Source organism: Cetorhinus maximus, chromosome 14, assembly GCF_964194155.1.
Source record: "Cetorhinus maximus chromosome 14, sCetMax3.hap1.1, whole genome shotgun sequence".
In the NCBI taxonomy this organism is placed as follows: domain Eukaryota; kingdom Metazoa; phylum Chordata; class Chondrichthyes; order Lamniformes; family Cetorhinidae; genus Cetorhinus; species Cetorhinus maximus.
The window spans coordinates 22863408-22882390 of record NC_135892.1 but is presented as its reverse complement, the minus strand read 5'-3'; positions in this window follow the sequence as shown (position 1 = coordinate 22882390).

Genomic DNA, 18983 nt, shown 5'->3' with positions numbered 1-18983 from the left:
GTTAAACATGATTTTCCCTTTAGAAATCCATGTTGGCTCTTCCGTGTCAACCCATATTTTTCCATGTGACTATTAATTCTATCCTGAATAATTGTTTCTAGGATCTTGCCCACACTGAAGTTAAACTGACTGGTCTGTAATTGCTGGGCTTATCCTTACAACCTTTTTTGAACAAGGGTGTAATGTTTGCAATTCTCCAGTCCTCTGGCACCACCCCGAGTCTAGGGAAGATTGAAAGATTATGGCCAGTGCCCCTGCAATTTCTACACTAACTTCCTTCAATATCCTTGGATACATCTAATCTGGTCCTGGTGCCTTGTCAACTTTAAGTACCGACAGTCTATTCAACACCTCCTCTTGTCAATTTTGAACCCTTCTAGTGACAGAGTTTCCTCATCTGTCACCATGGCCTGGGTAGCATCTACCTCCTTGGTAAAGACGGATGCAAAGTATTCATTTAATACCTTAGCCATGACCCCTACGTCCATGTGTAAAATCCCTTTTAGGTCCCTAATTGGCCCTGCTTTTCCTTTACCACCCTTTTACTATCTATATGTCTATAAAAGACTTTGGGATTCCCCTTTATGTTGGCTGCCAGTCTTTTCTCAGAATCCCTCTTCGCTTCTCTAATATGCTTTTTCACCTCCCCTCTGAAACTTCTGTATTCCTCTTGGTTCTCAGTTGTATTCTCTACCTGACACCTGTCATAACCACACTTTTTCTTCTCTATCTTAATTTCAATCTCCTTTTACATCCAGGGAGCTCTGGGTTTGTTTGCCCTACCTTTCCCTTCCGATGGAATATACCTTGACTTTGCCCGAACCAATTATTTTTTTGAAGGTAGCCCATTGTTCAGCTACAGCTTTTCCTGCCAATCTTTCGTTCCAGTCCATCTGGCCCAGCTCCATTCTTGCCACATTGAAGTCAGCTCTTGTCCAGTTAATTATTCTTACTCTGGGCTGCCTATTGTCCTTTTCTATCATCATCCTAAAATGTACAATGCAGTGATCGCTGTCCCCTAAATGTTCCCCACTGACACTTGATCTAAGTGACCCACCTTATTTCCAAGAACCAGGTCCAACAGTGTGTCTTTTCTTGTTGGATTGGACACATACTGCTGTAGAAAATTTTCCTGAACACAATCTAGGAACTTTAGCCCCTCTCTGCATTTTACACTATCACTGAATTTTCTGAGTCTGCTGGTGGCGGGTGTGATAGGTGGCGTGTGTGGAAAATGTGGCGGAATCCATTTCACGATGGTGTGAAGGAAGGTCGTGATCTTCTGCTCAGCCCGCCAACGGTGAGCTGCATTTCCCACCATCGGTCAGCGGGGAGCTAATTGTAATACATCAGCATATAATTAAAAGGCCATCCCGCCAGGCTCTTGGAACCCCGCTGGATCATCCATCCACATCAGCGGGAAAGCACACCAACACATTTCACAACAGCACACAGGCGACGTGCACTTGGTGGCCTTCACTTTGGGGGAACTGAGGTGAGTGAGCAGCAGCGTTCTCCACAGCTCACCCATTGTTTACAGGCCTCAGGTGCGCCGGGGGGGGGGGGGGGGGGTGGATGCCTGGCCCCGGAGGTGACTGCTGAGGTGGGAGGGGTCAAGTGCTGCCCTGGCGCTGCATCCTGCGCACAGGAAATCGAGGTGGGGGCAGGGTGAGTGAGGGAAGTGACCACACATTAGGGACACCTGTATAAACTGACCAGGCCTCTGCAACTGAGACAGATCATGCGCAGCCACATTGATACGATTGGAGTCGGGCTCCTAGCCTGCCCGCCCATGGAAGAAAATCAGAGGCACCAAAGGGCCACCAAGCGCTCCTTACCTTACCCCCCACCCTGCCCTCCCCACACCCCAGCACAGACTTCGAGTCTGCCACCACTTTATTGGACCGTGGAGCAGTTGGAGTGCACACGTTGTACAATCTCCTCACCAACGCTGTCCATGTAGAGTCACTGCTGGAGGCGCTCACAGCCCCTTGCAATCTCAGCACCCCGGTTTGGACCAGTGTCCCCCATGTCGCAGGTTGACAGGGCATCTCTGGCCATCCAAGGGGTGACCAGCACTCTCCGGAAAGCATTAAGGGTCGGTCACACAGGGCCAGGAAAGTGCTAAGTACAGCCATGATAACCAAGTCTCTCCCTCTCTTTCATGCTGCAGGAGGACCACGTCTTGGATCCTGGTGACCTAGCTGTATGCCTGATGGCCTACAGAGACCGTAGAAGACAGAGGAGAGAATGACTGAGGCACCTGGCCGCTCAAATGCAGGAGCAGCAACCTCAGGAAGAAGGGGCAGCAGGGGCTCCCGCACATTCTGCCCAGGAGTGACAGTGAGCCGTGGGTCTATAGACGCCATTCCTGTAGATGACTGAGAACCAGTGTCGCCGATGACTGCGCATATCTAGGGACCTGGTGGTTCACATCTGCCACTTGCTGCAGGACTTGGTGCCAAGGGGACATGGAGGGCATCCACTGCCAGTGGCTGTGAAAGTGACCTTGGCGCTCAATTTCTATGCCAGTGGCTCTTTCCAGGGCTCCACCGGTGACCTCTGTGGGATTTCACAAGCCGCCACCCACAAATGCATCCATGAGGTCACGGATGCCATCTTCTCCATGGCACACAACTTTGTGCATTTTGCCCGGGACTGGGACAGCCAGGATGCAAGGGCCATTGGATTCGCCCTGGTCTCGGGATTTCCACAGGTGCAGGGTGCAAGTGACTGCACTCATGTGGTGCTCAGGTCCCAATTGCAATACTTGGTGGACTTCATCAACCACAAGGGCTTCCACTCACTGAACGTGCAGCTGGTCTGCAACCACCAGAAACGCATCCTGCAGGTAAGCGCACAGTTTCCAGGGAGTGTGCACAACGCCTACATCCTGAGTCACTCAAAGATCCCTGCAGTCTTCCAGGGTCCACAGAGGCTGCAGGGTTGGCTCCTCGGGGACAAGGGCTACCCACAGAGGCCATGGCTGATGACACCTGTGCGGTGGCCTCAGACTGCAGCAGAGCGACGCTATAACGAGGCTCATGCAGCAGCTCGCAACTTGGTGGAGCAGACCATCGGGATGCTGAAGATGTGGTTCTGGTGCCTGGACCAGTCTGGCGGAGCCCTGCAAAACAGTCCACAGAGAGTGTAACACATCGTTGTCGGCTGCAGCACCCTTTACAACCTGGCTCTGCAATGGTGTGAGGGGCTGGCTGAGGAGGAGATGGAGGAGCTGCATATCTCCTCCGATGAGAAGGACACTGACGGGTCTGAGGGTGAGGGGGTCCTCGGTGGTGATGATGATGGGGATGAGACTCTCGCACTAGCTAGACGAGGCAGGCTCATTCGGGAGGCCCTCAAAGCTGCCAGATTTGTGGAGGATGATGGCGACATGCAGTGAGGTGTCTCCATAGGTCCTCACATCGCAGTTGTGAAAGTTTGACTCCAGTCTGGCTTATGGCAGCGCCAATACTCCCTGAGAGAATGCTCCTGTCATGGAGATGCAGTGGAGGCCCTAATAGTCACTCGATCGCAGGAGGATGATGACAATATGCAGTGAGGACACTCCATAGATCTTCACATGGCCTCTGAGAATGTCTGACTCCTGTCTGGCCGAGGGCAGCTCGCTTGTGCTCCATGATCAGGGCCATCTCAGAGACGCAGCCATGAAACTTTAGATGCATCTGATGCTTTGTCGCTGTCAGCACCTCAGCCCTGCAGGAGCTGGTGCACAGCATCACTAGTCACAGATGTTGGTATGATGGGAGCCAGCCCCACCTTAAAGGTGCTGAGAGCACACAGAGAATATCAGGGAACTCTGTGGCGCCTGCCCACTACATTCTGGCAGCAATGACCAGCACTGCCGAGGTGCAGGCATCAGTAATGTTTCCAGAGAGTGTGAGGCTGGACCATCACTTTGGTCTGAAGGCCACATAGAGCAGAGGGAAGAGGCCCTGGACTGAGACACTTACCTTTTATCTGGTGCAGAAAGGTTTCACATCTGAGTGACAAGAACACTGCTCATCAGAACAAGGAGAGATAGGCAGGGAGATATTCTTGAGAGTTTATTGACAATAGTGAACAGTATGTACAAGTGATTAACACCTATGCCCAGTTTGTGAAACTCATTCTCCCCAATTGCTTTCACCTGTGGCTTGTTGCTGCTGCAGGTGCAGTCTGGGAGAGTTGGGTATTGGCTGCTCCTGTGTGCTGTTGCTGGCTCCTGCTATTGTGAATTTCAGCTTTTGTTGCTGCCTTTCTGCTACCTGAAGAGCTGTAAGTGGCCAGCGAGCTGAGGCCTGAAGGCCCATTGAAGACCTGGGCTGCCTATTGTGGTGCTGCTGCTGCTGCCTGCTCCAAACACTTGTGGGAGGGGAGGCCTGCAGCTCAAGGCCTGAGGTTCTCAGGCCTACATCGAAGAGAGAGGAAGGAGAGGAGCGGACCAGGAGGGAGAAAACAACTTTCCGTCGTCGGCATCCAGAGGTTTGTGCATAGAGACTTAAATGGGGAGGGTTTGTGTTGGACTGTGTTGTGTTGGGGGAAGGAGAAGTGGAGGGAAAACAACCAAGGGGTGTGGGGGTTGAACTGCAATTTACACTCTTGTCATCGGGTATCCACCCCACCCCTCCTCTTCCTGTTTTCGGAGTCCAGGCAGTCCCAGCTGCCTGGTGAAGACGTCGCCTCCCCTATCGGAAAAGCAACTGGACCCCTTGTTAACCACCCCCACCCCCACCCCTCCCCACCTCCGGCATGCATCCACCCTGTGCCTTCTTGACCGCCTCCTGTGCCCTCCTCTCTCTCTGCCTTTCTTCTATCTCTCTTTTCAACACCTGGCGGGGGAGATCATTTCAGTCCCTTTATCTCCCCCTGCTTTCCTGTCGCTAACATCTTTTTCTCGGGGTGGGTGTAGCTTGATTGCCCCATGGCAGCATCATTGTCACTGGTGACTGGGCCTCCCAAAGCCACCTACACAGGGGCAATGGCCTCCTCAGCTGCTGCTGCTCCTCCAGCCCTGTCACCCTTTTGTTTATTGACGGAACAACTTGGGGTGCAAAGCTGCACCCACCCCGAGATGACCATCGAGGCCTGCGTTAGGGCAATGGGGGGTGAAAAGCTGCACCCACCCCGAGATGACCATCGAGGCCTGCGTCAGGGTAATGGGGGGTAAAAAGCTGGACCCACCCCGAGATGACCATCGAGGCCTGCGTCAGGGCAATGGGGGGTAAAAAGCTGCACCCACCCCGAGATGACCATCGAGGCCTGCGTCAGGGCAATGGGGGGTAAAAAGCTGTACCCACCCCGAGATGACCATCGAGGCCTGTGTCAGGGCAATGGGGGGTAAAAAGCTGCACCCACCCCGAGATGACCATCGAGGCCTGTGTCAGGGCAATGGGTGGGGTTGTCGGCCCCTTGGCCATTGTCACCGCCTCGAAAATGTACAGTAAAGTCCTCATTTTCCTGAGGACCAAGCGGGCGGTGCACCTGGCCCTGGAAAAGGGGCTCACTGTGGGCGGGACCTTTCTGGCGGTGGACCCCCTTGAGGCCACCACCCAGAGAATTATTATTTCCAACGTCCCACCCTTTGTCCCCAGGGAGCTCCTCCACCCTCAACTGGGGGAGGTTAGGTCAGGGGTTGCACTGATCCCACTCAGCCTCAAGGACGCGGCCCTCTGCCACGTGTAATCCTTCCAGCGCCAGGTATTCGTCAGCCTGGCCCGGGAGGAGTGCATGGAGGGGGCCTTTACCATTGAGTATCAGGGGGCCACCTACAGAGTATTCTAGACCACAGATGGCATGCGGTGCCGGGTCTGTAAGGAGGTGGGGCATGTCTGTAAGAACTGCTCCGCTTCCAAGGCTGCCAACAACATCCAGGCGGCCACAGCTGGCACCGCCACTCCTCCCCCCGCCACCACCCCATCTCCCTCCCGGCAAGGGGAGGTGCTGCCACCTCGGCTGCCGGTGAGGTGGGGGGAGAGCCCCTGCGTCATAAGAAGGCGCAGAGGTAGACCCGCAATCTGGGGGCGGCCCCCAAGACTCCCCAGAACGACCCTGCACACCAGACCCCTGAAGCCACCGGCTCGGGGGAAACAGAAACATCTGGCCCCGGCGTCGTGTGTGTGCCTCAGCGCCCGTGTCGTCCCCACGCGGGTTCCCGGGCCCGTTTGTGCCTCAGCGCCATGTGCTGGGCCCCAGTGTCGACCCTACGTGGGTTCCCAGGGCCGCGTGTGCCTCAGCGCCATGTGCTGGACCTGGTGTCGTCCCCACGAGGGTTCCCAGGACCGTGTGTGCCTCAGCGCTATGTGCTGGGCCCCAGTGTCGACCCTACGTGGGTTCCCAGGGCCGCGTGTGCCTCAGCGCCATGTGCTGGACCTGGTGTCGTCCCCACGAGGGTTCCCAGGACCGTGTGTGCCTCAGCGCTATGTGCTGGGCCCCAGTGTCGACCCCACGTGGGTTCCCAGGGCCGGCGGGGGTGAGGCGTGAGATCCCGAGCCGGTTGTCCTTTTAAAAAGGGTCAACCTACCCAAACCCCAGAGGGCGGAGCGCCCGGGGAAGCTGGACGAGGCGGAGGGGCCCTTGCAGATGGAGGTTTCCCCAGCCCCCAGCAGAGACGTCACCCCTCAGAGGAGGAGGGCAGACTGATGAGGCCGGGTGTGTCCCCTCCCCCGGTGAAGAGGTGCTGGCATCTCCACCCCGTAAGTCCTCGCTCTGCCCTCTGGGGGGAGCCCAAACCCCTGTTACCCCCATTACCCCTGTTCCCTCGCAGCAATCCCCTGAGCTGGGCCCCTCGGGGGTCACTGAGGGTACCACGCTTGTGCTGGTGACCCGCCCTGACCCACCTTGTACCCCCGAGATGCCCTTTGGCCCTCCAGGGGACTGCAACACCCCCTTTTTAGCCCCAACAATTGGGTCATTGGCTGGCTGTGGTGGAGGAGGCCTCCCTGCTCCCTCCCAACCTTCAGCGCTGGGTGTCACCATCTTAGGTCCGGAGCTTTCTCCGGACTCGCCGGACGACCCGGTGCCTGGGGGGAAGCAGGGCTCTGAGCCACCGCTGCCCTCTGACCCCAATCCCCAAGAGGAGACCAGAGAGGACCTCTCTGGCTTTGATCCTGGGGGTGGGATCGAGGTGGAGGTGGAGCCAACTGGCAGCTCCGATCCAGCCCCCGTACTCAATACGGGGGAGGGGTTGGAAGCTGGAGGCGACGACCTGGAGGAGGACAGAGTTTCGGTGGTGAGCACTGGGGACGACCTAGAGTCGTTATCGGGTGAGGTGGTGGATTCCCTGGTGCCCCCCACCGACTCTCCCCTCATCCCCATTCGGGAGCTCCAGGATTTTTTAGCGAGTAATCGCGGTCACCAAGACAGGGTCCAGTCGGCCCTGGACCGGTGGCATTTGTTTCCGGTGGTGTTTGGTCCACCCACGAGGCCCTAAAGGCCCCCGAATTGGACAGGAACGCCCAGCGGAGGGTCCATACGTTTCTCACTTGGCTCCTGAAGGAGAGGAAGACTTAAAAAAATCCTCTCCTTTATTTATTTTCGGTGAAGGTCGCACATATTTCTGACAATGAGAACTACCATAGCCAGCCCCAACATCCACGGCAGCAGGGATGCACAGCGCAGGTTCCAGAACATCTCGGTCCTCCAGGATGGGAAGTATGCGGTGTGCTTCCTGCAGGAAACCCATACTGTTCCAGGAGACAAAGCTACGTGGCTCCTGGAGTGGCGAGGGGGGGGTCTACATGAGTCACCTAGCCTCCAATTCTGGCGGGGTGGCTATCTTGTTGGCCCCACATTTTCAGCCGGTGTTCTTGGGGGTCAAGGAGCCGGTACCAGGCTGGTTGCTGCACCTGACTGTGCATCTGGGGGGCGCAGCACTTCACTTTGTGAATGTATATGCTCCCCTGGGCACGCAGCAGCAAGCGAGCTTCTTTGAGGAAGTGTCCACTCATCTGGGCTCCATCAATGCGGGCGAGTGCATCGTCATCGGGGGGGATTTCAACTGTACCCTCGAGGCCCGGGACCGTCACAGTACCCAGAGTTTTGAGGGAGGACCTGCCGCAGGTTGGCCTGGAGGATGCTGGAAAGCTTGACTCCCCTATAAGTCTGGGGGAGCTGACCGACACCCTCGACAGCCTCTCCAGGGGCAAATCCCCGGGGCTGGACGGGCTGACCATGGAGCTTTTCAGGGCGTTCTGTGACGTCCTGGGGAGCGACTATGCGGGGATCCTGGGGGAGAGTATCGCAACTGGGGAGATGCCCCTTTCGTGGCGCAGAGCGGTCAATGCCCTGCTGCCTAAGAAGGGGGATCTCGGCCTCCTTAAAAACTGCCGCCCGGTCTCCCTCCTCAGTACGGATTATAAAATTTTTGCCAGAGCCATGTCTTCTCGGCTCGGCACCGTGCTGGACCACATGATCCACCCTGACCAGTCCTACACCACCCCGGACCGCACAATATTCAACAATATTCACCTGGTCCGGGACACCATCCATTATTCCCAGAGGGCTGGTCTGTCGAGTGCCTTCCTGTCTCTTGACCAGGAGAAGGCATTCGACAGGGTGGATCACGAATATTTATTTGGGACTCTGCGAGTATTCGGGTTCGGGACGCATTTTGTCGCCCGGATCCGACTTCTGTACACTGCCGCAGAGTGTCTAGTTAAGGTAAAGGTTAACAGGTCCCTAACGGCGCCCCTTCGCTTTGGGAGAGGGGTACGTCAGGGCTGCCCCCTGTCTGGCCAATTGTATTCTGTCTGCGTGGAGACTTTCCTGCGCCTCTTGCGGAGGAGGTTGTCGGGATTGGTTCTGTGTGGGCCGGGCATCGGGGTGGTCCTTTCGGCTTACGCTAATGACGTGCTCCTCATGTTTAGTGACCTGGCTGACTTGCGGAGGGTGCTCGAGTGCCAGGGGGTCTACTCTGCCACGTCCTCTGCCAGGATTAACTGGGGCAAATGTTTTGGACTCCTGGTCGGTCCATGGCAAATGGATCCCCTACCCGAGGAGCTCAGGCCTTTCACCTGGAGCAGGACCAGCCTCCTCTATCTGGGGGTCCATCTCTGCCCTGCTGAGGAATCCTGGCCGGCGAACTGGCAAGAGCTGGAGACCAAAGTCACCACTCGCCTGCGGCGCTGGACAGGACTGCTCCGAGTGCTGCCTTACCGGGGTTGAGTTCTAGTCGTAAGCCATGTTGTGGTACCAGCTGGTCACTTTGACCCCTCCCCCAGACTTTGTCACAAATGTCCAGAGAATGCTCGTTGACTTCTAGGACAAAAGGCAGCACTGGGTCGCTGCTGAGGTTCTGACTCTCCCGCTTAGGGAGGGCGGTCAGGTGCTGGTGTGTCTGCTGGTGGCGACTTTCCGCCTTCAGGCCCTGCAGTGATACCTTTACGTTGAGCTCCCTCCGAGATGGTGTGCCCTGGCGACATATTTCTTCCGCCAGGTGCACGGCCTGAATCATGACGTGCAGGTCCTGTTTATAGACCTGAGGGGCCTTCGTGGCTCCTTGCAGACGTTGCCCATCTTTTACCAGGACCTGATCAAAGTCTGGAACATGGTCGCCTTGCGACGCAGCTCTTCCCCGTCAGGAGTAGCAGCTATCGACAGACAGCCGCTGCTCAGGAATCTGCCCCTCCGTCCCTTTCAGTGGCTGGTGGAGAGGAGGGCTTTGGCTGCCAGGGTGACCAGGATTGGGGACATGCTGGGTGGCGGAGGAGTGGGCTGGATGCTTCTGCAGGAGTAAGTGCATCGCGCGTCTGTGGATGTCCGGCTCACGGCCAATGCCATTCAAGACCTCAGGACGGTCATGCTTGGCCCCGACGTTATACTGGGCCTCGAGGTGGCCCAAGTGCGCGGTGGTCTTCCATCTGAGCGTACCCCTGTTCAGATGGGATTCCACATTGGCCCCAAGCCCTGAACCTTCCCTCGGGAGCAAGTGCCCCAACAACCTGAGTCTCCTCGCAGAAATGCCCTCCATGTCCTTTAGCATGGCGCGGAGGGGTTTCCTGTAAGGGCTGCTGCTGCACACCCTTCACCTCCTTGCCCTCGCCCGCTGCCCAGACACGCCCTGGCGTGCCTTGTTGCTGTCCGGCGGCGGAGGTCCCCATTGGGGAGCCCTCTACGGAGGTGTCCTCCCGCTTTCCAGTTAAGGGGTGGAGGGTGTTGCACACAGCAGTTCCATATAATCGTAGGATGTGTTGGTTCACGGACTCCCTAGATACCTCTGTCTTTTGCGGCCTTGTGGAGTCTGTGGATCACGTATACATAGGGTATTGTAGGCTGCATTCCCTTTTCAGTTATTTAAAGAATCTTTTATTGATGTTTTGTTTGCACTTCAGTCCCACGCTCCTGATCTACGGGCACCCGGTGTAGAGGGGGCCGGGAGGGAGGAAGACCTCCTCGTGAACCTGCTCCTGGGCCTGGCCAAGTTAGGCATTAACAGGTCCAGGCAGCAGGTGATCAAGGGGGTCGTATGACCCGACTGTCTGTCCCTCTTCCGCAGCTATATTCGCGGCCGAGTGTCCCTGGAGAGGGAGCACGCGGTGTCTGCCGGCAACCTCGAGGCCTTTTATCATCGGTGGGCACCGCGGGGACTGAGGTGTTTTATTGACCCCCTTAATCACATTTTGGTTTGATGTTTGTAAGTTTCCTTTAAATTTTGTCTTTGGTTTTGCAGTTCCCTAATTTAGGGACTATGTTTATTTTGTCCCTCATTTTGTTAATTTAGTTTATTTGGCTGACTCTAAAAGAGTTAATTCTCCTTAACTGTCCTACTCCTGTTACGTCTTGGTGCCCCTGGACATCCACAGCGGAAGTGGAGGCATCTTGCTGATTGTGACTTTGCCCCTGACTTTGGCGGGCGTCCCCTGGAGGGCCCCGGCCTGCTTTTGGGATCCTGCTGTGTGGCAGTGGCACCCTCCTCGCCCTGTGAAGCTGGATCTGCGGAGGTCACAGGAAGAGGGGAGTCAGATGGGCCAGTCACTCCCAGAGTCACCTGGGTGGATGCCCGGAGTGTGCACCTGCTGATCCTCCTCCCTATGGGTTCCCGAGGGCCCCGACTGACTCTATAAGCGGAAGGGGTAGCTGGAGTGAGATTGAACTGCCCAGCACCCCTCTTGCATACACACTGTTCGAGACCAACTATGGCATCAGCAATGGTGTTAAGCCAGCCCAGCAGTGCAGGAGTGATGTCCTGGACCAAGGTCTCCATGGCGGCCGCCATCCTGCCAGTATTGACCTCGGTACGTTTGAATGCCGACGCTATCACCTCAGCCTGAAGATGGACGGTCTTCTCCCTCGTGCCTTGCAATCTGAGGAGTGTAGTGGACATCCCTTCCTGATGTTCCCAAGCTTGCCTTTGTAGCTCCAGCAACTGAGACATGACCCGGTCCAGAGGTGTGTCATCTGATTCGGACTCAGCAATGTTCTGGCCTCCAGCAGTCCTCTGAGTGCCGGGGACCTGGGAAGCCCCTGCCTCCGCCTGCTGTGGATCAGAAAGTGCGATGTGCTCACCAGATTGTGGTCCCGAGGTTACTCTAAAACTAGGTCCCAGCTAGTGTGTCTCTGTGCTGGTGGAGGGTGTGGGTAAGCGCTGTGACGGGACTTCAAGGAGGGTGCCTTCAGATCCTCTTCGGAGGTTTCTTCGGAGGTTGCTTGGAGGCTCTGGGTCATGGACTCTGTCCGCTGCTTCCCAGATGTGCTTATGAAAACAAAGGGAGATAATTAGTGCACGGCAGTGACCTGTGAAACAGGACACATCACTCACGGCATGGTTGTCTGGTGAATGTTGCACTGCTGGATCCTCACTTGGTGGAGCTGCGCCAACCTCACTGTCAGCACAGGACTGGTCCCGGTCATTGCCAGCCAGCTGGATGGCTCTGTTTTCAAATTCTGAGAGAACTTTGAATTCCGGCATCCCTCCACCTGAATGAGACCTTTCCAACCTGTTATGTGCCAGTTTGTCCTACATGGATAGAGATGGGGAGAGTATATCAGGATGTCTGCCGGGCCAGGTGATAAGTATGCCTGGCTTGTGTGGGTGGTGAGTGGTCCCATGGATGGGATGAGGACAAAGATGTTGTGTGTGAAAGAGTGAATGGTGATGTCCCTTGCACTGCCAGTGAGTGACGGCCCTGTGGATGTGTGATGGGCATGTGAGTGTGAGAGAGTTGGGAGTGATGAAAAAACTGACTTACCCTGGCGGAACGGAGGTGATCATTCATCCTTTTGTGGCAATGGGTGGGCTGTCCTCCTCTGAAGGGCATTGGTGCTGGCCATTGCTGCCACTGCCTCCCAAGCTGGGTTGGTGACTTTGCTGCCCATCCTGCGGCCAGAGCAGAGGTAGATCACATCCCGGCGGACCTCCACGACATCCAGCAGTCACTTGAGGGACCCGTCATTGAAGCGGGTGGCTGCAGTCTTTTTGCCTTTCCTGGACATGTCAGCCAGGCAGCGGTGGTGAGCTGGTGGCGATGAGCGTTTTGCTGGTGGCTGCCTTTTAAAGATGGTGGCTGGCATGATGCAACAGCGGGGTAATGGCAAGCGGGCGAACGAGTGCCAGCCTGCCATGGAAATGGTGTATTTCGTGGGAGTGAATATATAATGAGGTGGCTCGGGAAGATACGGCGTGACAACCCGCCATTTTCATCAGCGGGTAGGACTCCATTTTACCCACCGCTACAACACTTAGTGCAATTCTGGGAAAATTCAGCCCTATATCCGGTAATTAAAATCCCCCATTATAACTACTCTACAATGCTTGCATCTCTCTGTAATTTTCCTGCAGGTTTGTTCTTCTACATCCTTCTCACTATTTGGCAGTCTTCAGACTACACGAAGCAGTGCAATTGCACCATTTTTGTTCCTTAGCTATAGCTAAATTGATTCTGCTCTTGAACCCTCTTGGACATCCTCTTTCTCCAGCACTGCAATGCTCTCCTTAACCAATACCACTGCTCCTCCTCCTTTCCTTCCTTTCCTATCTCTTCTGAACACCTTGTACCCAGGAATATTTAACACCCAGTTCAGCCCTTCCTCTGTAATGTCTCCAATATGGCTATACCCATTAACCTCTATTTGTGCCATTAATTCATTTATTTTGTTCTGAATACTATGTGTATTTAAGTAAAGAGCCATTAATTTTGCCTTTCTAGCATTTTTTTCATCCTTTGACCCCATTTGCTGCTTTTTTTTTAACGTTTGTACACTCTCCGTCCCTTCCTGTCCCACTCTGTGTATCATTACCTAAATAGCTGCCCTGCAATGCTGCCAAAACCTTTTGCTTTGTAAGCCTACGTAGCCCCTCCCCCCTCTATTTCGTTTAAAGCCCTCTCTACAACCCAAGTTATTCGATTCACTAGGACACTGATCCCAGCATGGTTCAAGTGAAGCCTGTCCCACCAGAACAGCTCCCTTCTACCCCAGTACTGGCGCCAATGCCCCATGAACTGAAACCCATTCCTCCCACACCAATCTTTGAGCCATGCATTTAACTCCTTGACTTTATTTACCTTATGCCAGTTTGCCTGTGGCTCAGGTAGTAATCCCGAGATTATTACCTTGGAGGTTCTGCTTTTTAATTTAGCTCCAAACTGTTCAAATTCTTTCAGTAGAACCTCCTTTCTAGTCCTACCAATATCATTGGTACCAACGCGGATGACGACAACAGGATCCCTCCACTCCCACTCCAAGTTCCTTTCCAGCCCTGAGGAGATGTCCTTAACCCTGGCACCAGGCAACACAGCCCTTGGGACTCACGCTCACGGCTGCAGAGAACAGTATCTATCTTCCTAATTATACTGTCCCCTACCAATACTACATTCCTATTTCCTCCCCACACTTGAATGGCTCCCTGTACCATGGTGCCGCAGTCAGTTCGCTCATCCTCCCCGCAGGCCCCGCTCTCATCCACACAGCTTGCAACGACCTTGTAACTGTTGGACAGTTGCAGGTACCGAGGCTCCTCGAACGCTACTCCCTGAGTCCCCATACCTGCTTCACCTGCAGTCATACCCTCCTGTCCCTGATCACAGACCAAATTTGATTTACCTAACCTGAGGGGCGTGACCGCCTCCTAGAACAAAGTGTCCAGGTAACTTTCCCCCTCCCTGATGTGGCGCAATGTCTGCAGCTCAGACTCCAGCTCCTCAGCTTGGATCCAAAGTTCATTAAGCTGCAAACACTTACTACGGATGTATTCGTTCTGAATCACCTTGGTGTCCAGCAGCTCCCACATGCTGCAGCAGCAACACATCACCCATCCTACCATCACTATTGTATTTTAATTAATTAATTACTCTGGTATCCTTGCTCTTTACACTTTATTGTAATATTTTTTACATACCAGTATGGATCCTATACTTAACAAACTCTTTTGAAGAAAAAGAAAAAAAAGGCTAGAGACCTAAACACAAACTAAAGACCTTACTTCTACTTTAAAGCCTAAAAATACTCACCAATCCTACTCACCAATCAGCTGCTCTTCGCACTCTTTTCCCTCTCACGCCCTTTAATGGCCTCTCGCCTCTCTCTCTCCCCACTCTTAAACGGCTTCTCACCTCTCTCTCCACGCTCTTTAATAGCCTCTCATCTTTCTTTCTCTCCATGCTCTTTAATAGCCTCTCATCTTTCTCTCTCTCCATGCTCTTTAATAGCCTCTTGTCCCTCTCTCTCCGTGCTCTTTAAAGCTTCTCGTCCCTATCTCTCTCTCCATGCTCTTTAATAACCTCTCGTCCCTCTCTCTCTCCATGCTTTTTAAAGGCCTCTCGTCTCTCTCTCCACACTCTTTAATGGCCATCACTGAATCCCCCACTATCAACATCCTGGCGGGGGGGGGGTTACCATTAACCAGAAGCTGAACTGGACCAGCCACATAAATACTGTGGCCACAAGAGCAGGTCAGAGGCTAGGAATGCTATGATGATTAACTCACCTCCTGACTCCCCAAAGCCTGTCCACCATCTACAAGGCACACGTCAGGAGTGTGATGGAATACTCTCCACTTGCCTGGGTGAGTGCAGCTCCAACAACACTCAAGATGCTTGGCACCATCCAGGACAAAGCAGCCCACTTGATTGGCACCTCGTCCACAAATATTCACTCTCTCCACCACTGACGCACAGTGGCAGCAGTGTGTAGCATCTACAAGATGCACTGCAGGAACTCGCTAAGGCTCCTTAGACAGCACCTTCCAAACCCACAACCGCTACCACCTAGAAGGCCAAGGGCTGCAGACACATGGGAACACCACCACCTGGAAGCTCCCCTCCAAGCCACTCACCATCCTGACTTGGAAATATATCGCTGTTTCTTCACTGTCGCTGGGTCAAAATCCTCGAACTCCCTCCCTAACAGCATTGTGGGTGTTACTTCACCACATGAACTTCAGTGGTTCAAGAAGGTAGCTCACTATATCACCACCTCAAGGGCAATTAGTGGTGGGCAATAAGTGCTGGCCTAGCCAGTGACACCCACATCCCATGAATGAATAAAAAAAAATCTACACCTGGGTGCAGCCCCAACATCTGCAGCAGAGGTGGAGGCAGCCTGCTGACCGCTACGGCCTGAAGTCTGTGATGACTTTTGGTGGCCCAAGGCCTGGAGGGCCCCGGCTTGAAAAGGGTCTCCCGCTCAGGGGCAGATGTACCCTCCTTGGCCTGTGCAGCTGGAGTGGATGGGGTCTAAGGGGGGATTCTGAGTGGCTGGACACCCTTGGAGTGTCCTGATTGGAGGACACTGGGGTATCCAGCTGATGCTCATCCTCCCTGTGGGTGCCTGAGGGCCCCTCCTTGAATACTTGAGAAGAAGGGGCATCTTGAGGGAGGTCAAGGTACCTCATCTTCCTCTTCCCCACACATTGACGGTGCCCGCCAGTATGTGTGGCCATGGAAGTGAGGGCCGAGTGCAAATCCAGCAAAACCTGCTAGACCAAGATCTCCATGGTGGTCGCCAACCTTTCTATGGCGACCCCAAGGGGCTTGCATGTCAGAGCCACGACATCCTTCGCTCTAGTCTGCTGAGTGACTACTGAATCTCTGCCTGATGTTCTGCCACCTGTTGTTGCATCTCCAGCATTGAGTTGGCAGCCGCTTCCAGGGCCTCATCATCTGACTCGGACTGAGCAGGTGGCTGATCTCCAGCTGCCCTCTGAGTGCCGGAGACCTGAGCTGCCTTTGCTTCCGGTTGCTGTGGGGACATGTCAGTGAGGTGTTCTCCAGTAGGTGATCCCAAGTCTAATCTAGAACTATGCTTCTCTGAGGTGTGTGTTTCTGTGTTGGTGGAGGGTTCAGGTGAGCACAGTGAAGTTTCTTCCTCAGCTTTCCCATCTGACGTGGTATGGGGGTTGGGACTTATGTTGGCCAACCTTGGGCCTCAATCTGCTGGTGCCTATAAGAGAGAGAAGAGAGTTTTAGTTTATGAGCATGCGGATTACAAGATTGAATGTTACTCACTGTGATTGTCAGGATGTGATGAACTCATGGAGGTGTGATTCCTACTAGGTTGGTGAGACAATCCAATCTCCTCTTCCTCACAGGAGTGATCCCAGTCCTCCCCAGTGATCTTGGCAGCATCTTCCTTGAATTCCATGGGGGCAATTATGTTGGCTGTCCTTCCCCTAGCCTGTGATCTTTCATGCCTGTTTTGGGCAAGTTTTCCCTGGATGGAGACAAAAGAAAGGCATGTGATGAGAAGGGATTGGGCATAGGTTGAGAAAGATGCATGTCCCCTGTGTGTGGTGAACCCCTCTCAGAAGAGGCTGAGGATGGAGTGTGAGCCACACAATAGATGAGATGGTGGTGATGTGAAAATTTCCATGAGACAAACAGTGATGATATATGTCCCCCACTAATGGTTGCGTGAGATCCCTGAAGAGAGTAGCTCTTTGAGTACATGATACAATGATGAGAGTTTGATATTGGAGGGAGCTGAAGGATGACTTACCCTGATGGAGCAGATGAGATCATTCACCTTCTTCCTGCACCGGATGGCGTTTCAGGTGTGGTGGCCAACCACACTGATATACTTTGCAATGGTCTCCCAGGCTGGAGAGGTGAGCCTGGCATGCTTTCTGGAGCCATCCCTGGAATAAAGCACATCCCTGTGCTCATGCACTCCTCTTACCAATGCCTTGGGGCGTTGGAGCTGAAGCAGGGTGCAGCCTTCTTCTTGTAGCTTGCTGCCATTTTCCTGTGGCTGCCAAACATCTCGACATGTCTCCTGAAAACAGGTGGGCTGGAGAGAGTGAGATGTGTGTGCTTGGGTGGTGTTTAAATATGGCGCTCAGACCTTCTACCCTGTCAGGTAACTGCAGGGTGGACGAATCAGCTCTTGACTTGGTGACTTGGAGAGATGCTCACCTGTGCATAATTAATGAGTTTCCAAGCTTGGAATCGGGCACAATTTCCCACCATTTTGAGCAGCGGAATATGCACTGCGGAACCCGCCTGCCACTACACTTGTACCAACAGACCTGTCCTGAGAACATGGAATTTCATACCTGAAGATGTGTCAAGGCCCACCTCAACAGAGATACTTGAAAGGGAGGTATAGAAAATGCAAAAGGCTTGACTTTAATCTCATGTGTTTGTGGAGACAATGGACTGCTTCCAACATCTCAACAAAAATTCAAAAACCCATCTCCTGTTGATTTATATCTCAAAATGTGTCAAAAAAAAGTTTGAGATGAAAGCAAAACAGACCAGGTGCAAGACATGCCTATTCCCCCCTCCTGGGAATACACAGGGAAAACGAGTTAAAACTGGCAGTTAAAACTCTCTCGCTCGCTCTCTCTCGCTCTCTCTTGCACTCATGTGCTGGAGGCAAGTGTGTTTTAGCAGATACAGACAACAAGCAGGAAGAGACAGAACAGCCTCCTCGGTTACTCCTGGGAGACAAGCTGGTCATCTCTCCCTCTGGGAACAAGCCAACATGTGGCTCCAACAGACTGCGAAACTGCCAAAGTCAACTCCAGAGTTCTACTGGAATCATCTAACATAACAGCCACAATGAACCACCATCTATGTCTCACGGACAAGCCAAAGACTTACTCATATATTTTATCCACAGGGAAAGAATTTTAAACAAAACTTTGTTTAGACCAACTGAGGGGGTTGAACAAAGAGGGGAGTCAGCTCATTCCCACTCACCTGGCCGTAACAGTACCTAAAATTCATAGTACAAGGAAAAATATATATAAAAATCCATATGCCTTACAAATTGCAAAGGATATTTGGTAATCAAAGCATTTAACATCATCTGGCAGAACTTCTATGTTGTAAAAGCTGTAACATTTGCATGAACTGAGTTAAGTTACAATTTCGACAGCATGACAATGTACCTACACAATGCTAAAATATGAATTTATCCTTCTAACTTTCAAAACGCTTAGTTAAAATCTCCTTATGACACAAAAAGTGTGGTGGAATAAAAGATGAAGACTTTCTAAAGTCTAATATTAATTAAAAGAAAGTACATTGAAAGTACACCTAATGTGCTTATACGTAATGAAATCTTCCAGTAACAACTAAAATTTGTTCCAGGGAAAATTATCTATATTCACAACCAGTCTTTATTGATAGTTCTGTCAAGAGCTGGATCAGCAATTCTTATTTCACTGACCTGTGCTCCTTAAGTGCTTTGCAGCAGGTGTTTCTTCAAAACGTCTTTGCCACATGCTACTTTTCACATAGCAGTAACTCAAAATAGCCCTTTTTTCCAGTTTTCTCCTTCGCTCTGAAAGCATTTAATTTTTTCGGCTGTGTTGCTATGGGTTCCAACAGCCAATTAGCACTTTATCCAAGTGACTGTTCTTTGTGACAGACTATTTGATCACCAAGCCAAGCTTGATTATACCCTCACCTGATATCCACACACATTAATTTTCCATCAGGGGTCATTAGATAGCAATCGAGAGCAGAAACATTGGCTTACATTATTCCTTCCCTATCTCAGTAGCACCAAAGTCATTTATATCATCTACAAGCCTGCACATG